Below are 26,214 nucleotides of genomic sequence, written 5' to 3'. Positions count from 1 at the left end.
AAAAAAAAGAGATATTTATTTATTTAACGCACGCGCTCTTGTATTTTTAATTTTCCGGCTTAGCTTTCTTTTAATATTCGTCACGCGCTGCACTGCGCGAGAAATAAAACCATTTAATTTATAATTGAACTAACATTAGCTTTTTAAATACCAAATTCGTAACAATATATTGAACCCAGCAAGATCTCATTCTCTAACTAGTTTCTATTTTCTTTTTACAGTATATCTAAGAGTTTAGTTATTTTATTCCGATAATTTTGTATCCAAAATATAAGGTAATTTGAAAGTCGCACATATCAGCCTTTTCAAAAACTCTGAAGTGGATATTAATGGCAAATTGTTTCACTAAGTACACTCGAATATCATTATGAGTAATATATTACTTGAAATTTCATTTACTGTTTATGCTCTTAGCTTTAAAAGCTGTTTGTTGTAAGATTGGGATGTTTTTTTTGGGGGGGGGGAGCAAAATAAATTTCTGCGATTGAGCATTACTTTGCAATGTACGAATTTGATCACGGTGCCATCTTTCTCGCATACTTTGTTGGCGATTGTAGCTTATACTTTGTCCATTTTGTCCTAATGTTGATGGGTGATCTCTTTCTTTCTTATGATAAATGCTTACAGTTTCTGAAAATCAGGTTATTGAACAGAACAATAATTGTTTTGTTAGATTCATGGACATTTGGAAAATGTGTCTAACTGTTTCAACCTTTTTTTTTTTTTTTTTTTAAATTGCCAGGTAATGCAAATTATTAAAATTTGTTTTCCTTAGGAAAACCTGATCTTCATCTTATACCAAACAACTTTTAAAGCTAACAACCTTAATTGCAACTGGAATTTCAAGTGCAATATTATTTGTAATAGGATAGGAGTGTCATTCTTTGAAATAATTACCCATTAATATCCATTTTGGAATACCCAGAATTTTTGAAAATCTCATGTGCACAATATTTAGATCACCTTGTAGCATGCAGAAGCTTCTTCTTTCCTGTTATAATTTGGGTTTCATCAAAATTAGCAAATTTTCATTTGAGTAACTGTAGTTGTTATTACTCGTATATAAATTGATACATGAAGTTATTGATTTCTTCTATCTACTTGGTTTTTATTAATGATTTTTGTTCTGTAAATATTTTCAACAATTAAGTCATTTTTAATATTTGTGGTAAATATTGCAGTTTATTACATACATTGTTGGTTTATGCATTGGATCTTAATATGTATGATTTCAGCTGTCATTAATTTCTAAAATTTGAGTCTGTAGAATCTAAGGTAAGTTAAAATTTATGCTAAGTGAACTAATATGACAAATCTAATATGATAAGTCTAATATGACAAGGAGTCTGATCTGATAAAAGCTTATCTATTATCAAAAATCCAAAGAACACAGTTATTTTTTCTAGTGTTAATAGAGGCATTATGGCATATTTTCTATGGATATTTGATGTACAAAATGCTTTAAGTATAAAACAGCTATTTTTTAACATAGAGGACTATTACAAAGTATTTTAGCAAGTCTAGTTTCTGAAGTCTGGTAGAAGGTTATCTGATTGCTAAATAAGATAGGTTTAAAGGAAATGGCTCTTATCTTTCATGAACAGACTAATAAAATATGTGACAGCTATTTTTGAGAAGTAAATAAAAATGTTTTCAGTTTGGCATATATTTTCAAGAGGATGGTAATGTTTGAATGTATATTCTTCTGGATATGTAGGAAATGCCTGCAAGGTTTCCAGTGGGCAAAAGATCAAAAATTCATGCCTTGGATCTTCCAGCTGTTTCATATTTTGATATAAAAAATTTGTAATATATTTAGGATTGAAGTGGAATGCTTTAAATAGGCACTAAATGATTAAATTGTCCAAAATGGACATTTGCTTTAAAAAATATATATATATATATTTGAATAATTTTTTTTATTTCTCTCTTAGTGAGAGGTTAAAAATTTTATTTCTGTTCCTGGAACAAGTACTTTGATTATTAAATTATGGAGACTTGTAGTTTTTTTTTATTTCCACTGAGTGACAGTTGATTGAAAATTTTTTTAAACTTTATTTTGATTGTATTAATTCAGAATAAAATTTAACATAGTTTGTGATTTAAATTTTTTTTGTTGTTGTTTATTCACATTATTTGATTTTTTAAAGGATTTGCGGGGGTGGGGTTGAAATAAAATATAGGGATCGAGTAAACTCTTGGCTTTTATTATTTGTTAAATAAATTTAGTACTTTATTCAGCCGTCATACCATTCAGTGTTTTAGACATGAAAAAATGTTCCAACGAAATCAGATGATTTGATCGCATTTGTAGTGACTATTTAAAATTTTGTATGGTGCGAAAAATTGAGGATCATATCGCCTGCAGTCTGTTTTGGCATGTTTTTTGTAAAGTTTAAATGTGGTAAATGTAGATGTTTTAAGTGTTATAACAATTGTACGCATGAAACGTCTTTTTTTTTCCCCCTTCTCATTTGTACGTGTTTTGTCCTATATCTGGCTGCGAGCTACTCAGGTTACTGACCGCGAAATCGGACAATCCGTGTATATGTAGTTAAAGGTTATAAAAATCTTTGACTTTTGCTTATAAGTTACAATGCTTGTTTAGGAATAAAACTGTGAGGGCTGAATGATATTTTAATTGCACTTTATGATGAATTCGTAAGAAGCGCAGTGCAAGTTAGTTCTCACCCCCGTCTCTAGTTTTAAGAGAAATAATAAAGAGGGAGGAAATGATTAAACAAAGTAATTTTTTTGTGTGTTTTTATGAATCCAGTGAAGTCCGAGTTTGTCGCGTTTCTTTGAAGCTGATAAAAAAACTCGATTCGTGTGTTCTTAACGAGGTTTGCAAATGATTTGGAAATAGGTGACCTTAGCAACAACTTGCGTTATCTTGTGACGTCACTGCAGCGAGCGGCGCGTGTGCCATCGTCGCCAAAATTGCAATTCCTTGGCTTCAGTTTTCCCGCGCAAATACATCGATTTCTCCTTTATACGTAACAGTAACTTTTAATTATAAATATTTTTTATAGCGTTCTTGTCCTCGTTTTGCAATAACTGGTTGTTTACTTTTCATACTTTTGCCATCGTCCTTGTACTTAGGAGAACGAGAAGGACAAGTTTATGTGTGCTTGATATGAAGAAACTTGATCATTGATATGCCGTCAGTATTTTACTGATTTGAATTTTTTGAATTACTGACTAAGTAAAGTGTTACAAGTATTTAAAATTTTTTTTTTTTTTTAAAGAAAAGGAATTTTTGAGTCAATGCTTTACACTCGTTTTAACCCCCCCCCCCCAAAAAAAATTAAAACTACAATACGCTATACAATTATTTTTTTTAATTTGAAAAAAGTGTAATTTAATTAAATGCGTTGTACCTTTCATTTCACTCTGGTTTTATTGCTTAGTAATTGAAAAGTGTGTAATCTTTAAAAATGAAATATTAACTTTGTACACACGATACAAAGATTAAAATGGAAGTTATGTTACTTAATAATATCTGAATAGAAACCATCATAATATAATGTGTAATTTCTTTGAAATGATTTAGCATAGCATAAAGCTGCTTAAAGGTATGACTATCAGCTCTGATCAACAGAAGACATGAAGCAAAAGTAATTTCTGAATTTTTTTAAGTGAAAATTGCAAAAACCAATATTTTTAATAGTGAATAGGAGTAACTAATTTTATAGTTAAAAAATTGCCTGATATATTTTGTGGTATCTCTGTAAACCGTAGATAATCAGCAGCTAATCCTAGCAAGTTGCCAAACAGTGAGCAGTGGAAATGATTACTGTTTCAAACTATTGTTTTTTAAAATACTAATACTTAGCAATATGTATGTATATATTGAATACAGCAGCTATTTTTTTAGGCATTTAAGGACTGAATGATAAAAATCAGTGAAACTTCCATCTCTGCATTATCATTAAACTCAAACAGTTTATAGCAAATAAAAATATAGCTTTTCTTAATCCTTCTCCTTATTTATTACATTTGACATTTATGTACTACTTAACCTTTCTTGAATTAAGTGGAAGTTTAATAATTTTGCACTCCCTGAAAACAAATGGCAGCATATATCAATTATAAACACTCATGCATGAAATAAATTACATTTTACATCATACCAAAATCATACAAATCTTATAAATAAAAGTATATTAACATATCAACTTCCAACTCTTATTTGAAAGTTTTGTGCTCTTTTCAAATTTTGGGTATTTTAGTATTGATTAACGCATTTCCAAACTGTATTTGAAGATGTTTCTACTATTAAGAGTTGTTGAAGCTTCTTTTCCCAAGTTATTCTGCTTATCTCTTGATGCTGGGAAGAGAAGGAGTAAAAATGCATGAATTCTGTATTTTACCAAAAACTGAAATTGCTTAGGTAATATTTAGAAACAAGATCTTTCTGTTATGAATGAACATGCCACACATTTTGGTGTGTTTTTTAATTGTAAACCCTCAGTTAAACGTGTTAAATTAAACATGCACTTATACGTGATTTGGTTCTCGGCTAATGCTGTCACTGGGTCTGAACATGTGTTTATTGTCTCTTTCACAGGTCCCGTAAAGTGTGGTAATAATGGAAAAGTACTCACTTTTCTATCAATGAGTTTACTGATGAATTTTGGAAGTAATATATATATATAATTAATTCATTAAATGTTTTATAGCTCTCAACAGCAACAACAAAAAATCTTTTCAGTGTCTATTTTATTGTACATTTGACAAATTTTGGTTTCTTCAACTCCTTTACTGTGTATAATCAATAAATTCAACATTGAATTGTAAACTCATTTTGAATATGAAATCAGTTATAGAATGCAAGGTAGCAAGCTATCACTTTTGAAGTTAAAAAAAAAAAAAAAAATTTTGTTTGAGTTTTTGAAGAATGAAGGTACTAAATAATTTTTTAAAATTGATTATTATGGCTGAAGTTTATTATGGCTTTTTGTTAGTGTAAAATAGATTACATTTAAAATAAAGTATAAAAGTTTTAATGCCAAGCTAAACATTATATTCTGAACAGTTTTTTTATCACAAGAAATGGAACGATTCTGTGCTAAAAGATAATTTTTTAAATATATTAGAAATTGAATTAATCATCTAAAGCAGTCTGACATCTCAAAGAAGACCATTAAATAGTAAAAAAAAAATTATAAATAGTTTTTTTCCTCTTTTTAAATAAAAATAGTATAATATAATTCCAATAATTCATGACCACTTAATCTGTGAAGGCCTGCAATCTACAGTCTTTTTACAAACAAAATTTCAGTTTGCAGAAAATTCAGCACAACAAATCGAAGGGGGAATATATATATATATATATATATGTGTGTGTAATAATGTAATAATGAAATCAGTAATAGTCGTGATGACAGAGTGGCAAGACAGGAAGAAAATGTTGATATCAAACCAAATTCAGCTAATTACCTTCTTTATTTTTAGGCACATTAGAGTAATTCTTCACAGAAAATATACCTTTTGATCAGTGCTGTGCAGTCGGTAGGGAAAATGACCAACTCTGACTCCAACTCCCTCATATATATGTAAACATATGCACATGGGTTACAGCTTATTTTTTTAATATAAAAGAAGTAATAGATATTACAGAAAAAAAAAATTGATGGCATAGAAAATTATTTATATTAATTAGCATTTATCATGAAATGAAAAAATTGGCATTAGTAATTTCTAAGAAATAGTATAGCTTCGGCAAGATCTTCGTTAGAGGATCATAGATACGACTTGATAAACCTCAGAGCTATGAAGAGTCTTTCCACACTGACTTGAGTAGGAGGAAGAGCTATTACTGTTAGGGCACCTTTTTTTAGCTTTTCAGGATAGGTTTTTATACGTTCTAAAAGAGGTTCTTGCAAGAGCAATCATATTTCTCTAGTATTTCTTCAAAGGCTGTGTCAAAATCTTTTTCGTACTTTTTTTTTTTTTTTTTCATTTTTATATCTAAATGTTCTCGGTTCTTTATTTTTCAATTCTCTTTGCCTTAGCCTTTTCAGTATTATCCAAATATTTTCCTCCCTCAGGGGGCTCACTTTTGTGAGTACGGGTGTGGCAATCCCGAGGTACTCTAGCCCTTCAGGGGATCATCTTCTTGGTGAGACGGGTGTCACGATCCTGGAGCCCCAGTGATCTATCCTCTTTTCCGTCTCCTCTCCTCTTGGCTGGAACTTTTTCCCTTCCCTTGTCCCTCGTGGTTTCTCTCTATGGAGTTTGGGGCTCGTCACGAGAGGCTGGAACAGACCTTGTTTCTAGTTTTCGAGTGACGAGAAAACTGCCCATGTGTTTGCTGTGCGTGGAGACCCGTGTCGCTGGAAAGGAGGGTCCTGGTAGTTGAGGGGCGAGGTACTGTCCCCAACACACTGCTTTGGCCTCTGCTTCAGCTAAACGGGAGGCACCTTAGTCGTCCTCACGGGTGTCAATCGGCTGGTCACTAGTCCTTGTGTCAGTGGCTTGGGGTCAAGCTCTCGGGAGTACCTGCTTTCGACTGTGGGGCTTCAGTTTGCGTATAGGTCCGGCTAGCTCTAACACAGGATTCTGTGTTCCCTTGTTGGGCTCCGTGGTGGGCGGGGCCGTCGGACCCGAATCTTATATTTTTTTAATCATGGCTTCTCTTTTTATTCTAAAAAAAACCTGAATCAAATGACACAAAGAAAGATATAGAAATCGTTGACAAATCGATAAACGAGAAGATCCATACGGATGAAAATACCAAAGATATTGAAGTTACTGACAAATCCGTTACCAAGAAGATCAGCACCGATGCAAATGCCAAAGAATCTACTGATTCTCCGCGCTTTGTTGTTGTTTCCAGTGCCTCTGGAGAATTGCAAAAGATGTCTCCTTTCCTGGTAAGCAAATACATTCATTCCTGCGTAGGTGAGCCAAGGAACATAAAGCGTCTCCGTTATGGAGACTTGCTTATTGATACCCTTTCGGCCACCCAGTATGCTTCACTTTTACGTCAAACCAAATTTGGACAAGTAGCTATAACAGTGTCAGCACACAAAACACTTAATACCTGTAGAGGCGTGATCTCGGAGATCGACCTTCTGTGTGTTTCAGAAGAAGAGTTCGTCTCCGAGTTAGCTGACCAAAATGTCTGTGCTAGGCGGATCAAGATGCGAAAGAAAGGTCAGTTGATTGACACGAAACACGTGATCCTGATCTTCAAATTGCCTGATCTGCCGAAGAATATAAAGGCTGGGTATCTTAAACTGTCCTGTAAGACCATATATTCCCAACCCAATGCGATGCTTCCAATGCCAGCGGTTTGGTCACTCTAAGACATCCTGTCGTGGCACCCTTACGTGCGCCAGATGCTCGTTGGTTGGCCACGATAGTGATAATTGCACCACTGCGCCATTGTGTGTTAACTGCAAGGGTGATCACCCAGCATTTTCTCGCTCTTGTCCAAAATGGAAATCTGAAAAGGAAGTTCAGACCATAAAAGTTTCTAGGAACATTTTATATGCCGAAGCCAGGAGACAAGTTCAAAGCACACAGCCTCAATCAAACAAATCATATTGCCAGCGCCGTTAAATCAACACGCACTATAGCCACCCAAATTTCCCTAAGTACACAGACTCAACCAAATAAAACCCAGCAACCTGCAAACAAGAAAAAGGAAAATACAACACATATCGTACAAAATAAAGAAATAGCTATCCCGAGCAAACCCAAAACTGTGCCTCCAAAAATAGTAACAAAAAATAGAAGCCGCAGCAATAGTTCTGTAGGTTGTTTGAATTCTGAATCTCTAGATTCAGACAGTATGGAAGTGGAGGATGGATTGGAAATTCCTGAACATCTGCTCCCGTGCAAAACTAAAAAGGAACACAGGAAGAACAAACATCAATCATAATGGCCACCCTCGTCTCATGGAACTGTCGCGGTTTCCACCGAAATTTCCTTGACATCAAAGCTATGATCAATACTTATCATCCTGTGTGCTTCGCAATACAAGAGACAAATCTGAAACCAGATCAACATGCAAAACTTCGGAGATTTTCTCTCGTCAGGAAGGATAACCTTGCAGGTGAGCGTGCCAGTGGAGGTGTATGTCTCCTCACCTCACTGGACTATCCCTCAAGTTCCTTTCCTTTGACGACTTCTCTCCAAGTTGTCGCTGTACAAGTAAACTTTCAAACTGTAGTTTCAGTCATTTCTCTTTATTTGCCTCCTAATGAGCACATTGATCAGCAAGTTTTAAATGATCTTTTAGAGCAGCTGCCTGAGCCTTTCATAATAATAGGAGATTTTAACGGCCATAGTCCGCTCTGGGGTAGTAAAGATACAAATTGCTGTGGAAGACAAATTGAGCAGATGATCGAAGATCATAGCCTTTGTCTCCTGAATAATGGGCAAAATACTTACTTCCATGAGCCTTCAAGGACATTCCATGCTCTTGACCTTGCCATCTGTTCACCATCTCTGCTGCCATTTTGCGCTTTTAGTGTGGGAAATGATCTTTACAACAGCGATCACTATCCCATTTTTATATCTCTTACACGAAGAGGAGCAAACCCCATGTCGAGATCCCCTCGATTCATACTTGATAGGGCAGACTGGGAACTCTTCTCTTCCATTGCAGAGCTCACAGATGAAATGGTAGAAGATGCACATATCGATGATGCTGTTGAAGCTGTTACAAATACTGTTATTGAGGCAGCTATGCTTTACGTTCCTAGAACATCAGGAAAAATACTGAAATATTCGAAACCGTGGTGGAATCGCGATTGTCATGAAGCACTGAAAAAACAGAAAAAAGCATGGGGTATTTTTCGTAGATATCCTACTCTGCGAAACCCCATTGCATTTAAAAGAGCCAAAGCAAACGCACGAAAAGTAAGGAAGCAGAGCCAAAGGAATTCTTGGATTTCCTATGTGTCCTCAATTACATCCTCTACGCCTAGTAAGCGGGTTTGGGAAAGAGTTCAAAAAGCATGCGGAATATATAAAGACCACTCACTTTCCTTTTTGGAAAAAGATGGCCGAGTGATTAGCTCCATAAAAGAAATTGCGAATACTATCGGTGAGACATTTGCTGCCGTTTCTTCTAGCAGAAACTATTCACCTGCATTTCTCTCTATCAAGCAGCACTCTGAAATAAATCCCATTGCATTCAACTCGTCCAAATCTGAGCCTTACAATAGAGCATTTACTATCCTGGAATTAAAGAGAGCTTTATTGCAGACACATAGGTCTTCTCCGGGTCTTGATGGTGTGAATTACGAAATGCTAAAACATCTGTCATATAAGTCACCACTGACTGCCCTCCTCACTCTTTACAATAGAGTGTGGAAGGAGCGTATTTTTCCCAGTGCGTGGAGGAGAGCTGTTGTAATTCCTATTGCTAAGCCAGGGAAAGATCCAAGGAATCCATTGAACTATCGGCCAATTGCCCTTATGAGTTGCGTATGCAAACTGTTTGAAAAGATGGTAAACAGCCGCCTAGTCTACTTCTTGGAAAAGAATGATATTATATCGCCTTATCAGAGCGGTTTTCAAAAGGGAAGAACAACTGTAGATAACATGCTCCTCTTAGAGACATCTATTCGAAAAGCATTTGTAAGAAGAAGCCACCTTGTCTCGATATTCTTTGACATTGAAAAAGCTTATGATAAGGCATGGAGATACGGTATACTCCGGGATCTTCACGAGAGTGGCTTGCGCGGCAACCTACCAATTTTCATTCAAAATTTCTTGAACACTAGAACTTTTCAAGTAAGAATTGGCTCTGTTTTTTCGGATGTTTTTGAACAGGAAGAGGGTGTGCCTCAAGGCTGTGTGCTCAGTGTAACCCTGTTTAGTTTAAAAATAAACTGTACTAAAAGAACTTCCTCCCACCATCTTGGGATCTCTATATGTTGATGATCTGCAGATTAGCTGTCGAGGGTCAGACATGAGATACGTACAGAGGCAGTTGCAGATGGCTCTGAATAAGATCCAAGAATGGTCAAACAAACAGGGATTTACTTTTTCCAAACAGAAAACTGTGTGTGTTCACTTTTGTAGGAAGCGAGGTCTCCATCCTGAGCCTGAGTTATATCTGAATGGACAATTATTCCAGTTACGCCCGAAGTAAAATTTTTAGAAGTGACGTTCGACCGAAAATTGACTTTCCTTTCTCATGTTTTAAACCTGAGAAAGAAGTGTCTAAAAACACAAAATATTTTAAAAGTGTTGGCGAACACCTCCTGGGGTGCAGAGCGTTGCTCCATGCTTCGCATTTACAGAGCACTCGTCCGCTCTAAACTGGACTATGGCTCAGTTGTTTATGGATCCGCTCGGCCATCAGTATTGTTAAAATTGGATCCTGTTCACCATCAAGCTCTGCTGATTTGTTCAGGAGCTTTCAGGACCTCTCCCGTCCAGAGCCTGTACGTTGACTGTAACGAACCGTCACTTTATCTGAGGCGTGAGCAAATGTCCCTCTTGCAATATTTTAACATTCTATCCCAACCTGAACATCCCAATAAGCTGTGCTTACTCGATGATGCATGTAACGTTTTATTTGAAACGCGTCCATCCTGCGTTCCTACCTTTCCTTTAAGAGTTCGCCCTGTCATTGAGGAACATTCCCTCTCTGATATGCGCCCCCAAGCAGTACAGAATTTCGAAATTCCACCTTGGGAAAATTCACGGATTCAGCTTCTTGATGTTTTCAAACATCACGTGAAGGCGAGCACTAACGAGATCATTTACAGACAACTCTTTGCTGAGCACAGGCAGAAATATAGCAGTTATTATCCGATATACACACATGGATCAAAGTCAAATGATCATGTCGGGATGGCTTTTGTATTTGAAGATTACATTGAGGGCAGATGCCTGCACCATGCTTGCTCAGTCATAACATCTGAATTAACTGCAATATATTATGGTCTTCTGTACATCTCGAAGCTCTGCCACAAAAAGTTCATAGTTTATACAGACTCGTATAGTGCTCTGAAATCTTTGGAAGCTTTTCCCAACACTCAGAATCCTGTGGTAGTGGATGTTCTCAAAATTCATACAAACTTAACGATTCGAGGATATGAAGTCCTGTACTGCTGGGTTCCTGGACATGCTGGAATAAAGGGGAATGAGCTTGCAGATATTGCAGCCAAATCTACTGTTGAACTGTCTAGTCGCCTTATCTCTTTTCCTCAGCTTCAAAACAAGTTAAGACAAGTAAAACCTAGAATTGAGCATTGGGAATCTACCAAAAATCGTAAGGAGGAAGTTCTTTTGACTCGCCTCAGAATTGGTCACACTAGAGTGACACATAACTACCTTTTAAAAGCTGAGAATGAGCCTGTTTGTTTTAATTGTAATGTTTGTTTATCTGTCCGTCATATTTTAATTGAGTGTCCCTGTTTTAACAATCTTCGTCAGAAATATTTTAATACCTGTGACTTACCTCTCGACCGTTTAATCGGAAGAGAGGCCAATTGTAATTTATTTTATTATTTAAAAGAGACTGGTTTTTATTACTTTATGTAATCTGTTTTGAGGATTGTGTCTTGGATTTTAATGTCTGCTTTTACCTTGTTTTATATGACTGCATCCTCTGGATTTGGTGCATTTGTCCACTTGTTTTTATTTATTGTATTTTAATTTCATAAATTTGATCATCTCACCTTGTGTTTGGCGCGTCATAATCATCTTTGGTTTTGCGCCAAACACCCAGTTCACTCACCCCAAATATTTTCCAAAATCTAATTCCATAACTGGAAGAGGATGATAAAGATTCAGTTGCAATGTCTGCATTTTGACTGTATTTTTCTGAGAATAATTTCATTCTTAATGAAAGTTCATAGATGGCTTGCTTTGTCTTTCTAATTTTGTTCATCGTCCAACAAAATTCGGTGTTTCAGATCTACATATGTTGAACCTAGCAAGATCTCATTGTCTAGCAAACTATTTTCTCTTTTCTTCATTGAAGAAATGATTCCTTCTGCATTAAACCCTCCATTTCAGAAAGAGCTGCCAATGAGATTTATAACTAAATGAAACAGTTTAATCAATAATGGCAAATATCACATCCATCCTGCTCCCTTATATTTATTTATTAATATGTCAACAAAATAGAAAATAACTTTTTATTAATGTATATTCCATAAGTAAAAATAATAGCTCAGTTTGTCAGAATTTTTTTCAGTTCAGTTTAATTTCATTTCAAATTCAAACTGCCCAACAAAAACTGAAGTCGGAGTCGGTGTGTTTTTAGTGACTCCGACTCCTTTTATGCCAGAATTGGCCTAATTCTGATTCTGATGCCGACTCCAACTCCACAGCCCTGCTTTTGATCATATAAACAATTATAATAATTTCTTGTACACAGATGTTAACGAGGATACAACGTCAGTTTAGAATAAGAAGAAAAGCAGAGAAGCATGTAGTTGACAGCATGGCAGGAGCTAGGAAAAGAATGACGTAATTTCTTGGGAGCGGTACTTATACTGAAGTAGATGCAATTGTAGAGGCAAGCTATGAATGGTCAATTTAAGGTTATGCAACATGGAAGGATCTCGAATTTGAGAGAACAGATGAATTTAGGAGGAGAGCACCAAATTTAGAATAGTTAATTTTGAGGTCACCAATTATTCTTAAAGTAGCCATCGTATTTTGTTATAACTTACATATATATAAGATTCAAGTAGATAGCTGTGCTCCCGTTTTGAAGGAAAACACTCCAGGTGTGCTCCAAAGGCTTACCACCACCACCACCATTTTGAGAGAACTTCCAGTTCGTAGTGTGTTTTGAGTGTCATTTTGCTGCACAGACAGACTTATAAGCATCTATGCATTCTCTGGGATTTGAACTCGTCCATTGGAACAGCTCTCAGCATCACCAAACACTATACCCAGTGGCGTAGCTGGGGGGGGAGGCATCTGTCCCTGGACGCAGCATCCAAGGGGCGCCAAACTGATGCTACAAAATTTTTTAAGCAAATGTTTTCCATTCTTGGCACACAGAAAGGGGCGCAAATTCTTCAGTTGTCCCTGGGCAATGGAAACTCTAGCTACGCCCCTTACTATACCAGCTGGGCAGCACTTATTTGTGCAGCAAAATCTTGCCAAGCATGGACTTGCAGAACACAATTTCATATATATTCATTTTCTTAATTGTCTCCAATTAATTAGTCCAGCACTAGCATTTCATTCATATGCTGTTCAGCTTTCATTCATTAAGTTTGAATGTTTGCTGCCGTCAGCTCTGGCACGAAGTTATCAAAAATTTTAAAATTTTCACATATGCAAATGATGCCAAAGAAATCATGCTGATTCCGAAACCATTTGGCAGCAAATGCTTTTTAGATATGAAGAAAGGAGAGGTCAAAGGATTGGAAAATGATGAGTGATAAGTTGGATAGTCCTATAACAACAGCCAGGGGTGAAAGTGAAGGTGAGACAAGAGCCTCTAATTTACAGCAACTTGGACAAATTTTTAAATAAATAGACTGCACAGGAAACAGTCTGGTTTTGCAGTGGATATTGGCCCAATTGAAAAGCTATGTACTCCTTACCGTGAACTTTTAAACAGTTGCATAATCCCCATGCCAGCAAAACACACCAATTAAAAAAGAAAGTTAAACATGCTTATAAAGCAGTAATAAAACCCTTTCAATTAACATTTATTCTGTTTTTTTTTCCTTTTAATTATATCAACATTTAGGATTATTTAAATGATATATAATTTCCTAATCTAAATTACAGCTAACACGTTTAACTATAGAAAGTTAACTGTGCAGAAGCAATCTTGCCTTACGTGCAATGTCTCGGTGACATACCTTTTGCATTTGCTGTAATCCAAATAATGTTTTAGCTATGTTTTACATGTAATGTACTTTGATTGAAAAACTGTCATTTTACATTTTTGCATGTGTATCAGTGCTTTTTTATGGGGGTCGGGTAAACATGGATTGTGTAAATCTCTGCAAATTTGTTACTTTAAATAAATCCCTGTTCTTGAATCCATAGTCTGTCTTTTAAGATCTTTTTTTTTTTTTTTTTTTAAATTTTTTTTTTAAAGTTTATGTGTTTAATATGGATAAAAGAACTTATTTATAACGCCATCCTTTCAGAAACAGAGTTCCAACTTAAATGTGTTGTTAAGTAACTAGTTTTGTTTAACCCAAGAAAGCAGTATAGTTTGAATAGCGATAAATTATTGAAAATTACGTAAGATTTTTTCTTGCATCAAAAAATGGTAAACACAATAAAGAAAAATAGGCCTTAATAAATCAAAAAGAAAAATTAACATTTTTCTGTTAACTCATAGTAGCTTTATTAATCCGGTAGTATATCTGTGGAAAAATAACCACAGAATCAATATAGGGTTAATATTTACAGAAATCCATACTGCAAAAGGTATATAAATACTGTTTGTGTGTGTGTTTTATCCTATTTTTAAACATTAAAAACTTCGAAAGCAATTCACTGGTGGATGTTCCAATTTCTGTAGTTAAAATATTAGGATGCCTTTTTTATAAAAAGAGTCTTAACTATTTCTCTCTTTATTATGATCTGAACTTTACAGTAATTATTTTCTCTGTATTGTATTTTGTATATTTTAATTGAGTAGTTTTTAAGGTATGGGCAGGTCTGCATTTAGACTCGATAACACCCTAAGCCATTTGAGATATGGGGAGAAGTCCAGATATTATATGTCAGTGCCAATTTTGATTTTCAGATACCTAGAGATTTTTTTTGGGGGGGGGCTCTAAGCTAGAGCTTGTGTAGCTTATATGTAAATCCTGCACTGGGCTGGGTATGGATATTTTTTTGTGCAAACAGAAATAACACTTAACATACATGGTGTGAAAGTCCTCTGCAGAAGTTTCGTAGGGAAAGAAGGTTTCGTAGGAAAGAAGTCTTTGGATCCACCCCCAAGATATTTTCCTTCAAAATTGTGATGAAGCTGGGGAAAGTCATATTCTCGCCTTTAAGATATCCAAGACCCATGACAACAGACACAATCCTGTATTCCTTGCTTCCTATGCTGTGGTTAAATTCATAGACTTGTTCTGTTGTTACTGCCAGACAAGTGAGAAAAATCATACTGCTAGACAAATTGCAACAGTTAGTCTCTTTTATATTGTAGTTTAGAAAATAATTCCTTAATTTTTTTTTTAATTCAGAATGTTCACTTTTTTTCTAGCTTTTTTTCTATTTGAGTGGAAGACATGTTATATTTCATGTATTTATAGTTAATGCTGTTCATAAAGCTTTATATTTTGGTCTAAAACAATTTTTTTAAATGCTGTTTATGACATGTTTTTAAATAAATTTTAATTTAATTAAAATATTAATATTTGTTTTTTAGTAAATAATCCCTTCTTTTCTTTACTAGCCTTAGCCATGTGGCAGTTTTAAGAATTTAAAAGAGGTGCCAGGTGCAGGAGTTGTGAAGACTGTACTGAGCAATAAAAATCGTGTCCGAGTTCCACGTGTCCAATATCCGGAATAATCTAAGATCTGGATCTTAAAGCCAACGACAAAGAAAATTTTTTAGGAATATTTTTATGGTTTATGCATGCGCATATAATTTTTCCGCCTATAAAAACCATGTGAAGAATCCAGATTCTTAATTTCACTTATAAAAAAGTAAATAAAATATGTCATTACCAATTATTTTAGCATAAATTTGTGTGATCAATAATTTGGCTTTGTAGCTGCGTATCTGCTTGGGATACATCTCAAACTGAAACATTCTACATAGAAACGTCGTTGATTTTAAAACTACTAATATTTTCTATTCTTGATGCCAACCTGGCAAATCATTATTTACTATATTTTGTTTTTATCACTGTATTGTTTATCAATGCATGACAACTTGAGTAATGATTTATGAAGCGATTCCTAAAAAAATTTCTTTATATTAGTAATTAAATAACAAAGAGTTTGGAAACAAACCTTTTATGATGACATTATGCTTGGCAATGATTACAGATTCAAGTTAAATGCACTAAATATTGACAAGGAAAAATTTAACAAAAACTTTTTTCCATATGCTAAAATTGGATTTTGTTAATAATACTCATATGCGAAAAGATTACATGTTTGAATGCTGTTTGTGTAACATGTGCTGTTTGAATTAAGAATGATTTTTTTATTCACATAAACCCAGAACCGGCATCGATGCTTACATGGCTGCACCGGGCGGCAGAATTTAAGGAAGAACGAGTAACAAAATTAAGGCATGATAGAATTTTTAGAATTTAGGGAAAGCACAGGGACCCAAAATTAAGGAGCGGCAAAAATTTAGAACTTAGTGAGGCACTTGGTAGCAAAATTTAGGACACTCAGAGACTGTATCTGGGGGCAAAATAGTGCCAGCCCTCGGTAAGCTTAAGTTTGTGTGGGAATTTATTTTTTCAGAATTCAGATAAGCCTTGTGAAAGAATTAGACATAAGTGTAATAAATAAATAAATTAATGCAATTCAGGGTCTCGGTGTGCAATAGAAGCAAAATTTAATTTAATGCAACATATTCTCTTTTCACCACCAATCTCATGTTACATAGCCAATAATGTATAGCAATAATGTCTGCAAAGCTAGGCTAAAATTATACTTTACTGATTCCAAACAATTTCAGTCATTATAGCAGATTGTGCTGTTCCTTAACTTTCTGATTTGATCCAGCTTCTTATTTTTTTGCAGGCTGTTATAATTCCAGCAATTTTATGAAAACTAAAGTTTGAACTTTCGATTATGTCCAAAAGAGTTTCTAATTTTGAAGCTGCAACAGGATCTACAAAGTGAAGGCATGTTTCCATGTCCATTAAACAAAAAGTGGAATTGCTGCAAAAAGTATATATAGGTATATCCATCTCAAAATTATGCGAGGAGTGTGGCATTGAAAGTCAACTGTTTATAACATAAAAAAAATAACTTTATGAATTTTTTTGTGATTCTGATACCCCATTTTTAATGAATAACAGAAAAATTATTTGCTACACTAAAAGTGATGATCATGACAAAGTGATGATTGAATTGTTGCAGAGATGCACAGAGGATGTGCCATCTATGAGTCCAGTGCTTACGGCTCAAGCCAAAATATTTCACGAAGAAATGAACTGAAAAATTGAGAGCACATATTTAACAGATTGGTTAACCAAATTTTAAAATCACCATGGTATAACGCAATTAAAATTTTTAGGTGAAAAAGCTTCAGCTGATACTGAAGCTACTGAAATATTTGCAGATGAATTCACTGAACTCGTTAATAGTGAAACGTTATCTCCAATTCAAATTTACAACGCTGATGAAAACTAGTCTTTTCTAGCAATATGTACTGCAAAATACCTTAGCAACCTCTAAAGAAAAGGCCTTAACTGGTGTCAAAGATTCCAAAGCTCGACTAACAATTTTAGCATGTGCAGTGCTGCAGGAATGCACAAGTGTAAACTTTTCATGATCATAAAAAATACAAGACCTTAAGCATTTAAAGGAGTAAAGATTTTTGCATTATATATCGTGCAAATAAAAGAGCATGGATGACACAAGAGTTAATGTAATATTGGTTTGAAAATCATTTCATACCCAAGGATCGGCAAAATTTGAATTCGGTTGGTTTATCTGATGACGCAAAAATTGTCCTGATTGTAGATAACTGTTTGGCTAATATTTCACTTAAAGTTTTAATTAAAGATAATGTATCCATGTTATTCTTTCCTTCATACTGTACATCCATCATTCAGCCTATAGATATTGAAATAGTGCACATACTGAAATGCATACATAAAGTAGCATTTTTAAAATCCATGTTAAATTTCTTGAATAATGGCAAGCCTATTCAAGATTTTTAAAAATATTTTAGCATAAAATCTGCTGTGTGGAGCATCGCAAGATCGTGGGAGTATGTACCCTAGATAATTTTAAAAGTGCTTGGCATAATTTATGCCCAGTTAACAAATTTCATGGAGAAGATGATGAAGATGATAGCTGCGAATTTGAAAGCTTTCGATATTGCAAACCAAATAAGGGGAAGTGGTAATAAATGAAGATGATATAGCAAAACTTTTTCATTGCGGTAACAATGCTGCACTGATCAATCAATTAATGGACGACGAAATCTTTAGTATGGTTCTAGATTCAGAAAATACCGCTAATTAGTGAAGAAAGTGACAAAGAGGTTATTGAAAATGAAAAAATTTCAATTGATAAGTAAGTCTGAATTCTCGACGCAGCAACTACAGGACTTGAACAGTGGAATTTTGTAACTGAACAAGAAATTATGTCTTGTCTATAGAATTTAACAGAAAGTATTAACACAAAAAATGAATAACAAAAAATGCAACTTAAACAATTTACATTCTTAAACATTCAAAGAAATGTTTAATAAAGTAAACAAATAAATATTAAGCCTTTTTTTTTTTGGTTAAATTTTGATAATTTTTGGTAATTTTGATCATAAATGATTTATTACCGTATTTGACGTCATATAAGACACACTTTTTTTCCTAAATTTGGTCTCAAAAAAGTTACCTGCGTCTTATACGTGAAGGTAATTGCATTCAATAATTGTTTATTTGACTTTTACGAAATGTGAGAACTAAAAGAAACCACGCTATTGAAACTTTTTTTCCTTGTGTGTGGCCGTCTAAATAAGGGTACATCTTATATGCCGTCAAATACGGTATTTTATAAATCTCAATTTCATATTTTTAATTTTGTAGCCATCTTACTAGATCTTGAACTGATGGTCTAATATCTGGAATCGCCGAAGTCTCGACGAGTCTGTATCTCGGACTTTGTACTGTACCTGCCCTGGCTTTTAGTTGTTTTTTTTTGTTCTTATAGGAACAAGCAAATCATTTGTAATTAAAAACTTAAATGTTGATTTGTGTGTTCCCAGTATTACATTTGGCTGTAAATAAAAATTTATTCAGGCATGCATAAATGAATTGTAAGATATTAATTTTAATTCCAAGGAGTAAAAAATATAACTTTTTCTTGTATTCTGATATTTCTTTTCTTTTGTGACAAATAAATATTCTGGCATGATCCAACTTTTTAAAGTTATAGGTGCTATGAAAATGTTTACTTTTATATTTCTTGGCTTTTTATCATATTTTTATCATTGTTCTTATGTTTATTTTCGAACTGTATCTTTATACATTCCTTATTTTTTATTCATTGGGCATTGTGGCTTTCTTTTTATTCTTGAGCAAATGAGTGCATTTATTTATGTTTATATATAAAGCATCACAAACCTGTATCCTAAACTAAAGGAAACTTTGTTAGAAATTAATTACTTAATCATTTTATTTTGGAGTTTTATAATAATATGTAGTGTGCAAATTTCAAGACTCTGTGCTGAATGCTTTTTTTAACTTGATGATCAACCCCTCCTATAAGAAACAAAATTCATTCACTTAAACCCTGTCTTATTAACAGTTAGCTCTTGCTCTAACCTTGGCAGTTGGACTGTATACATTTATTATTGCAATTGGTTTCGTTCCAAGTCAGATGTATATTTCTTGGTCTGTTCACAAATTTAAGTATGCAAAAATAATTTTGATTAGCAGCATGTACTAGTTGCCAAATGGCTAAAACTGCTGACCATCCCTTCATCCTTCAAACCCTGTTCTTAAGGAACATGGTAGTCAACTGTTTAAGTTCAGTTACGCAACATTTTTTGAATGATTTAAGTTGGTGTTGAAGTGCTACAGAAGAAGTGATGCTGTAAAATGCTAGATTTATTTTTATGGAAATGCTCCTAAACTGAAATGTTTAGACTGTTTTCTTTAAAAACTGTGCACATTACAGGTCCCCCCCCTATATTAAAGAGATACAAACCTTTCTTATCAGTGAGGTAGTTATATATGGATTTAATGTGTGTAAACTTCTCTAGTTTCTTCATAATAATTGGAAATTCAAAAGTAGTTTTATTTTTGCCTTAAAAACCCAGATGATGCTTTATATACACATGAACAAGTGTGAAAATGCATTAATGTAGCTTTCATTGCTTGGAAGAATTGTAAGAAAATAGTGCCTTTTGCATGCACGTTGAACCTGAGATAGGAATTGCTTCTTCTCATTTTTGTTACATTGATTAAATCATGCAAGATTCAAGTTCTTAATATAAATATTTTTAATACTTTCCTGTGTCTTTCATTATCCAGCATTATACTTCATGTGCAAATTTCAGGTTTTTCTTCTGTTTCTTGAGCTTGCGTATAGTGTAAATACCAATACCAAAAATCACAGCTAATTTGTGAACTGGTTTTCTGTTTCCCAATTAAATTGTATCTACTGTTTATATTATTTTCTTCATTTAGCTGGGTCATAACCGTGCTTATTTTTGCTTAAGTAAAATGTATTTGCAAAAGTGCTTAGAACATACATTTCGTATTGAAACAAGTCTTCACAGATAAGAACTGTTTGATGAAACACAAAATATTAAACAATAATGAGAACTAAAGTCAGCACAAGTTTCTCACTGGAAATTTAACTAACCTGTCATGTAATTGTCTCTGTTCTTGCCTATTGCAAAAAAATCATCGTAGAAGTAACTGATGTCATTCTCAGTTTATAAATATAAATATTTTTATTTGTTATTACCATTTGCATGATTATAAGAATAGTTTACAATTTTGGAAATTGTTTCTTTTCCAATGAAAAATTAATAAAAAGGTGGCTAAAAAAATTGGTATTTATATATAAGTTCAACCGTTTTGCAGTTTAATGATTTTTACTGTAAAAAAGAATGAAAACTTATAACTGCAAAAATTATTACATATGTACACACTTTAATTATCCTGAAAATTAGTCAATAGACTCAAAGCTGACTTTTTCTTTTGTTTTGGTGGAAATTTTGTGTTGACCACTGTAAAAGCAAATTCAAGCATTTGTTCCCTTTAAACAATTTTGTGGCAATATAGTATATTTCTGCAGAAATTACGCTGCAGTTATTTCCATTGCAAGCAGACCCAAAGGTACATATTTAAAAATTTTTAAGACATAAGAAGTTACAATAGGTCTCTTTCTCTCTGTCTCTTCTTTAATCCCCCCCCGTGGTTGGTAGAAGGGGACAGATCCGCAAAACGGCTAGTTGAGTGCATTTTAGATTATTAAAAAATGTATAGCTTTAACAGAAGAAAAAGCTACGCATTTCTAAATTTTATGAATTTTCTCCCAGCAACTGTAAAATGGATTAACTGCATGCATTATGTAAAATGTTATATAATTATGAATTAAAAATTCATTCATTATAAATTGTTGCAATGTCCCATTTTGTAAAATTTAATGTTTATCAAATAGATTAATACAGTTAGGTACAGGCTTAACATGTTAGATTTTTCCATTAATAATCATAAATTTCTTTGTTTTGTAATTCCTTTTATTAATCAAATATTACTTTTCAAACCATTAACACTCCATCGGCTGTGTTGATCTGACAGATACAGGCGTGTCAAAATCTCTGTTTCTATCAGCCTAAACTTCTTCTCACGACCATGTCCTTATCAGTATCTGTCCATCTGGTCACCCCTTCCTTTGGAATGCAGTAACGACCAGTTCAGTGTTGGAGTATTTCCTGTTCTTAAGCTTATTTGAAAATTTGTATCTGTGAGATACATGCACCCGATAACGTTTGTCTCCTGAAGCTTTATGGAAGTATCCAGATTTCTTATAGATTTTTGGTTCATTTTTATCATGATGAGTGCTAAACACTTTTTAGATTTGAATAGTAATTTGAATAAGACTTTGAATTAGTCCATAATATTCTGTTTAGTGATGGAAATGAGGAATTAAATGCTGAAGAATTTGATGAAGAAGTGGATATTTTAGAAACATTTGAAGTGGATTCTGAAAGTATTGAAAGTGATTATAATGACTCGGAACTTGATAATGATGCTAACAATGGTGATTTTTATGTAGGAAAAGACAAAAGCACTAAATGGGTAAAATCGCCCGGAAGAAAAAATATCAGTTAGATCGCAGAATATTACCACAAAATTACCTGCAGTAATCGGAAATGCGAAAGGTATAAAAACTATATACGACTCTTGGAACTACTTTTTTTTTTTTTTTTTTTTTCTCATGAAATATTGGAAATAATTGTGAAATACACTAACAAATACATTTCTACAATTTCTGATCTATTTAGTAGAGAAAGTGCAAGACTAACAGATATCATTGAAATAAAAGCATTTATAGGTTTACTTTTATTAGCTGGCGAAATAATCGACAAATTTCGGAAGAACTGTGGTCTACTGATGGAATGGGTATTGAGATGTTCAGAACGGTAATGAGTCTGAAGTGATTTAAATTTCTTCCAAGATACTGTAGATTTGATGATAAAGAGACGAGGAACGAGAGAAGGAAAACAGATAAATTAGCACCTATTGGAGAAATTTTTGAGAAATTTGTGGTAAAAAGTAAGCGTAATTATTGCATGGGACAAAATGTTACGATAGATGAGAAATTAGAAGATTTTAGAGGAAGATGCCCTTTTCGCCAGTACATTCCATCAAAACCAAAAAAATATGGCATTAAGATTTTTGCAGCAGTTGATGCTAAAATGCTTTATACATTGAATTTAGAAATATATGCAGGAAAACAGCCCGAAGGTCCATTTAGTGTCAGTTATTCCCCACTAGATGTTCTGCGATTATCGAAACCAATTTTCAGCAGCAGTCGCAACATCATCACACCTCTATTGATGTTATAAAAGCCCTAAAAGATAAAAAACTTTCTTATGTTGGAACAATAAGAAAGAATAAAAAAGAAATACCTCCCTGTTTTGTGAAATCTAAAGGAAAAGAAGTACATTCAAGCTTATTTGTTTTTTCTAGAAACTATATTTTAGTTTCACACGTACCGAAAAAAGGCAAAAATATTTTGCTTGTATCAAGTATGCACTTTGATGATACTATAGATGCAGCACTGGAGATGAAAAAAAGCCAGATATAATCACATTTTATAATGATACAAAATGCGGTGTTGATGCTCTGGATAAGATGTGTGGAACTTATAATTGCGCTCGCAATACAAGGAGATGGCCGATGATAGTATTTTATTCGGTGCTAAATATTTCAGCTATAAACGGACTAATTGTATTTTTGGGAAATCAGAATACTGTTCAGAACAGGAGAGAGTATTTGAAAATACTGGTGAAGGAATTAGTCAGTGAAGAAGTTGTTAGGCGCATGACTAAACCCAATTTATTTGCAAATGAAACTTCAAACCTACAGACCAACTGCTGAAGAAGGAAAAAAAGCAAAGGTTCCCAGAAACCAAAATAAATGCAAAAGGTGCTCTACGTGTCAAATAAATAAGAAAAGTAGATTGACCTAATATTCCTGCATGAAATGTGCTGAATATTTTTGTTTGGAACATGCAGTAATGATGTGTCAGAAATGTTCAAATGAAAATCAAACTTAACTTTAGAATCGAATTAAAGTATAACTGATTTATTTTGTCATTTTATATTATGTATTTTTATGTGATATTAATTATTTGTGAACAACTGCCATATTTAAATTTTTTTTTTCAACTGTATTAACATGTTTCATTGTGTGTGTTTTTAAATGGCATTTTAACCTGTGTAATAGTGATTGTAAATTAAAAAAAAAAAAAAAAAATAAATAAATAAAAAAAAAAAAAAGAAAAAAAGAAAACAAAAAGAAAGAAAGGTCTGGGTGTAAAAGCCTGGACCTAAAAAAAATAAAATTAGAAGATTTAAAGTAATACAGATTACCAGAAAACACGTAAAATAGATATGTATCTGACAGATACACCTCGCCCGATGCAGCAAGTTTCGAGACGCGCCCGACGTTGTGTTAAAAATACAGAATTCAATTTTTTTGCCTGTTTCTTTTCAAACACAATTTTAAACTCTTAACTGAATTGTGAGACTTTTCTGTATTATTTAGACTTTAATATCAAAAATAAGAAAATGCTTTTCTCCTTTCCCTAAGAATCCTCTATTAATATTACTCATAGTAAATTTACATACAGAGGAGGGGAAAGAAAATTGTGTGCTTCTGTTCTGCATAAAGAAGCTGCAGTAAAGTCTTTACTTTTCATTGTGAAGAATATGCCAGGGAATTAGGCAGGGGTCCTAGCCACCTGTGGTTTCCTTCTACTGCACTATCATAGAAATCATATGGCCCAAAATGGTGGTGTTGGATAGTGAAGATTAGCTGGCATTATGATTAGTTTGCTCATTGTGAGGTAAAAATATGGCCTTGATTATATGTATATTTATTTTTTTTTGTGGAGGGAGGGGGAAGAAGCTGAAGTTTTACTCAGACATTTAATTTGTAAATTGGAGCATAAGTTACTTGTACTACCTTTCTCTGAGTTTAACAGCTTGGTCTTGTTTGCTCTGAACTAAAGCTGCATTATATTAATCATTTGTAGTGTTTACATATCAAGTTATGGTTGTGTATACACCACATATGTTATAAGTATTAAAATAAGTAGCAAAGCCAATTGCTATAATTCAATTAAATATTTATTACATACGCAACTTCAAATCAATAAATCTTATTGACTTTCAGAGGATTTTCGTAGAATAGTGAAATATTCAGTCTTCTGATCAGTATGGAGTCTTATTTTCCCCCTATATATTGAAATGTTAAAATTTAGGAGGTATGATGAGTGAAAATATATCTAGATGTCAATAAGTTGTACAAGAGATCTAAATAAACTTTATTTGAGAAAATATTTTTGTCTTATCAGGTTAAAATTTTGTGCTAGTTCGTTATTAAGCAGGGATATATGTGAAAAATCCATTAAAAATGTGCCAACATTTAATGATAATAAAAATTTCATATCTCTGCGTTTTATCATCTTTGTACTATGCAAAGCACACGTAAACTGTTTCCTTCATTATCTCTTATATTTTTCATAGTTGTGTACTGAAGAGTGAAAAATTATTAAGTATTACCTGCCATTATTAGATATATAAGCTGTATGGCAATTAAATATAGAGATTATATATTTTAATAGAATAATAAAAAAAATTTTGTATTATTCAAAATGCAATCTTCTTTTATTACTGCTAGTAGTATGATAGTTAACGATAGAAGACTTGTAGAGATTTGTATTTATATGGTTTTAAGAGGAAATGTTCAGCTATTTGGACCATTGATCATACATACTAAATTATGAGCAAGATTTGTTCTATAATTCTGGGCAGCTTTTGGGTAGATGCAATGGACCATCCATGTTAATTAAGTAGAATTCTTTTCCCATCCATTGAAGATTAAGCCATAGCTAAAAACTTTTCAGTTTTGTGATTAAATCATCATTGTGTCATCACATATGACATTAAAAATGCTCAATTTTGTACCAGAATTACTGCCATAATTTAAGTACTAATTTCTCTGTCTGAATTGTTATTTAAATTTTTGAGCACCAGAAATGTACAATTTTCAAAGATTATCTGAATTCTGAATATATATTTTTTAAATATAGCTTGTGATTTGTATTTTATAGTTTATTTTTACATAATAAAATAGTTGATCTTACAGTCAGTTACGAAATAAGTTCAGGGGTTATAGTATATGCATACCCATTTAAACAATAATTATAAAATGTTAATAGGACTTAAAAATATTATTGTAGTAAACTTCTAGTTAATGAACCTGAAGTCTACTTAGCAGAATGACTAGAGTCTATCTTAGTTTTTGTTAGAAGCAATACAAACTTCATTAAAAAAGAAAAATTGCAAACAAGTTTAATTTTTTAAATAATCCTGCATAAAATATAACTTTAAAAGTGTAGTTTAAAGATCTGTATTTTTCTTATTATGAGATCTCTGGAGTGTCTATTGATAGCTAATAATAGAATTTCTGCTGTGATATTACGGAAAGTGGTGTTCTTATAATCCTTAGCTGTTAGGATTGTATTTAGTGTCACTTGTTTTTATTTTTACTTTATTTATAATTGGCGCAAATTGTTTTTAATTCAGTGAATTTTTTTTTGGGGGGGGAAGAATAGAATTCTATTGTCTAGTTATCTGGAACTTAATATTAAAAAGACGAAATAGTTTTATTTTTTAAATAATTTTAATTATGAGTTAGAAAAAAGAGTGTTGAATGTAACGTAGGCTTTTTTGTGCTTTAAAAAGTGTTACTATTTAACTTGTTTTCGAACGGCGTCAGATAGTAAAAAAAAAAAAAAAAAAGCAATCTAAATCTAAACAAATGTATCGATTTAATTCGTGAGGACTGTGTGTCTGAT

General features: G+C 33.2%; 1 protein-coding gene across 2 annotated transcripts in view; it reads left to right on the top strand.

Moving 5' to 3' along the window:
- LOC118204110 (homeodomain-interacting protein kinase 2-like) overlaps positions 1-26,214 on the top strand; it is a 134,189-nt gene that overhangs the window by 13,921 nt on the left and 94,054 nt on the right. The gene's annotated exons all lie outside the window — the stretch shown is intronic.

Source organism: Stegodyphus dumicola, chromosome 7 (assembly GCF_044657685.1).
Source record: "Stegodyphus dumicola isolate Sdum_Otavi_A_Nest chromosome 7, ASM4465768v1".
In the NCBI taxonomy this organism is placed as follows: Eukaryota; Metazoa; Arthropoda; class Arachnida; order Araneae; family Eresidae; genus Stegodyphus; species Stegodyphus dumicola.
Note: the sequence above shows the minus strand (reverse complement) of the source record. Positions and strands in the feature narration are given on the sequence as shown.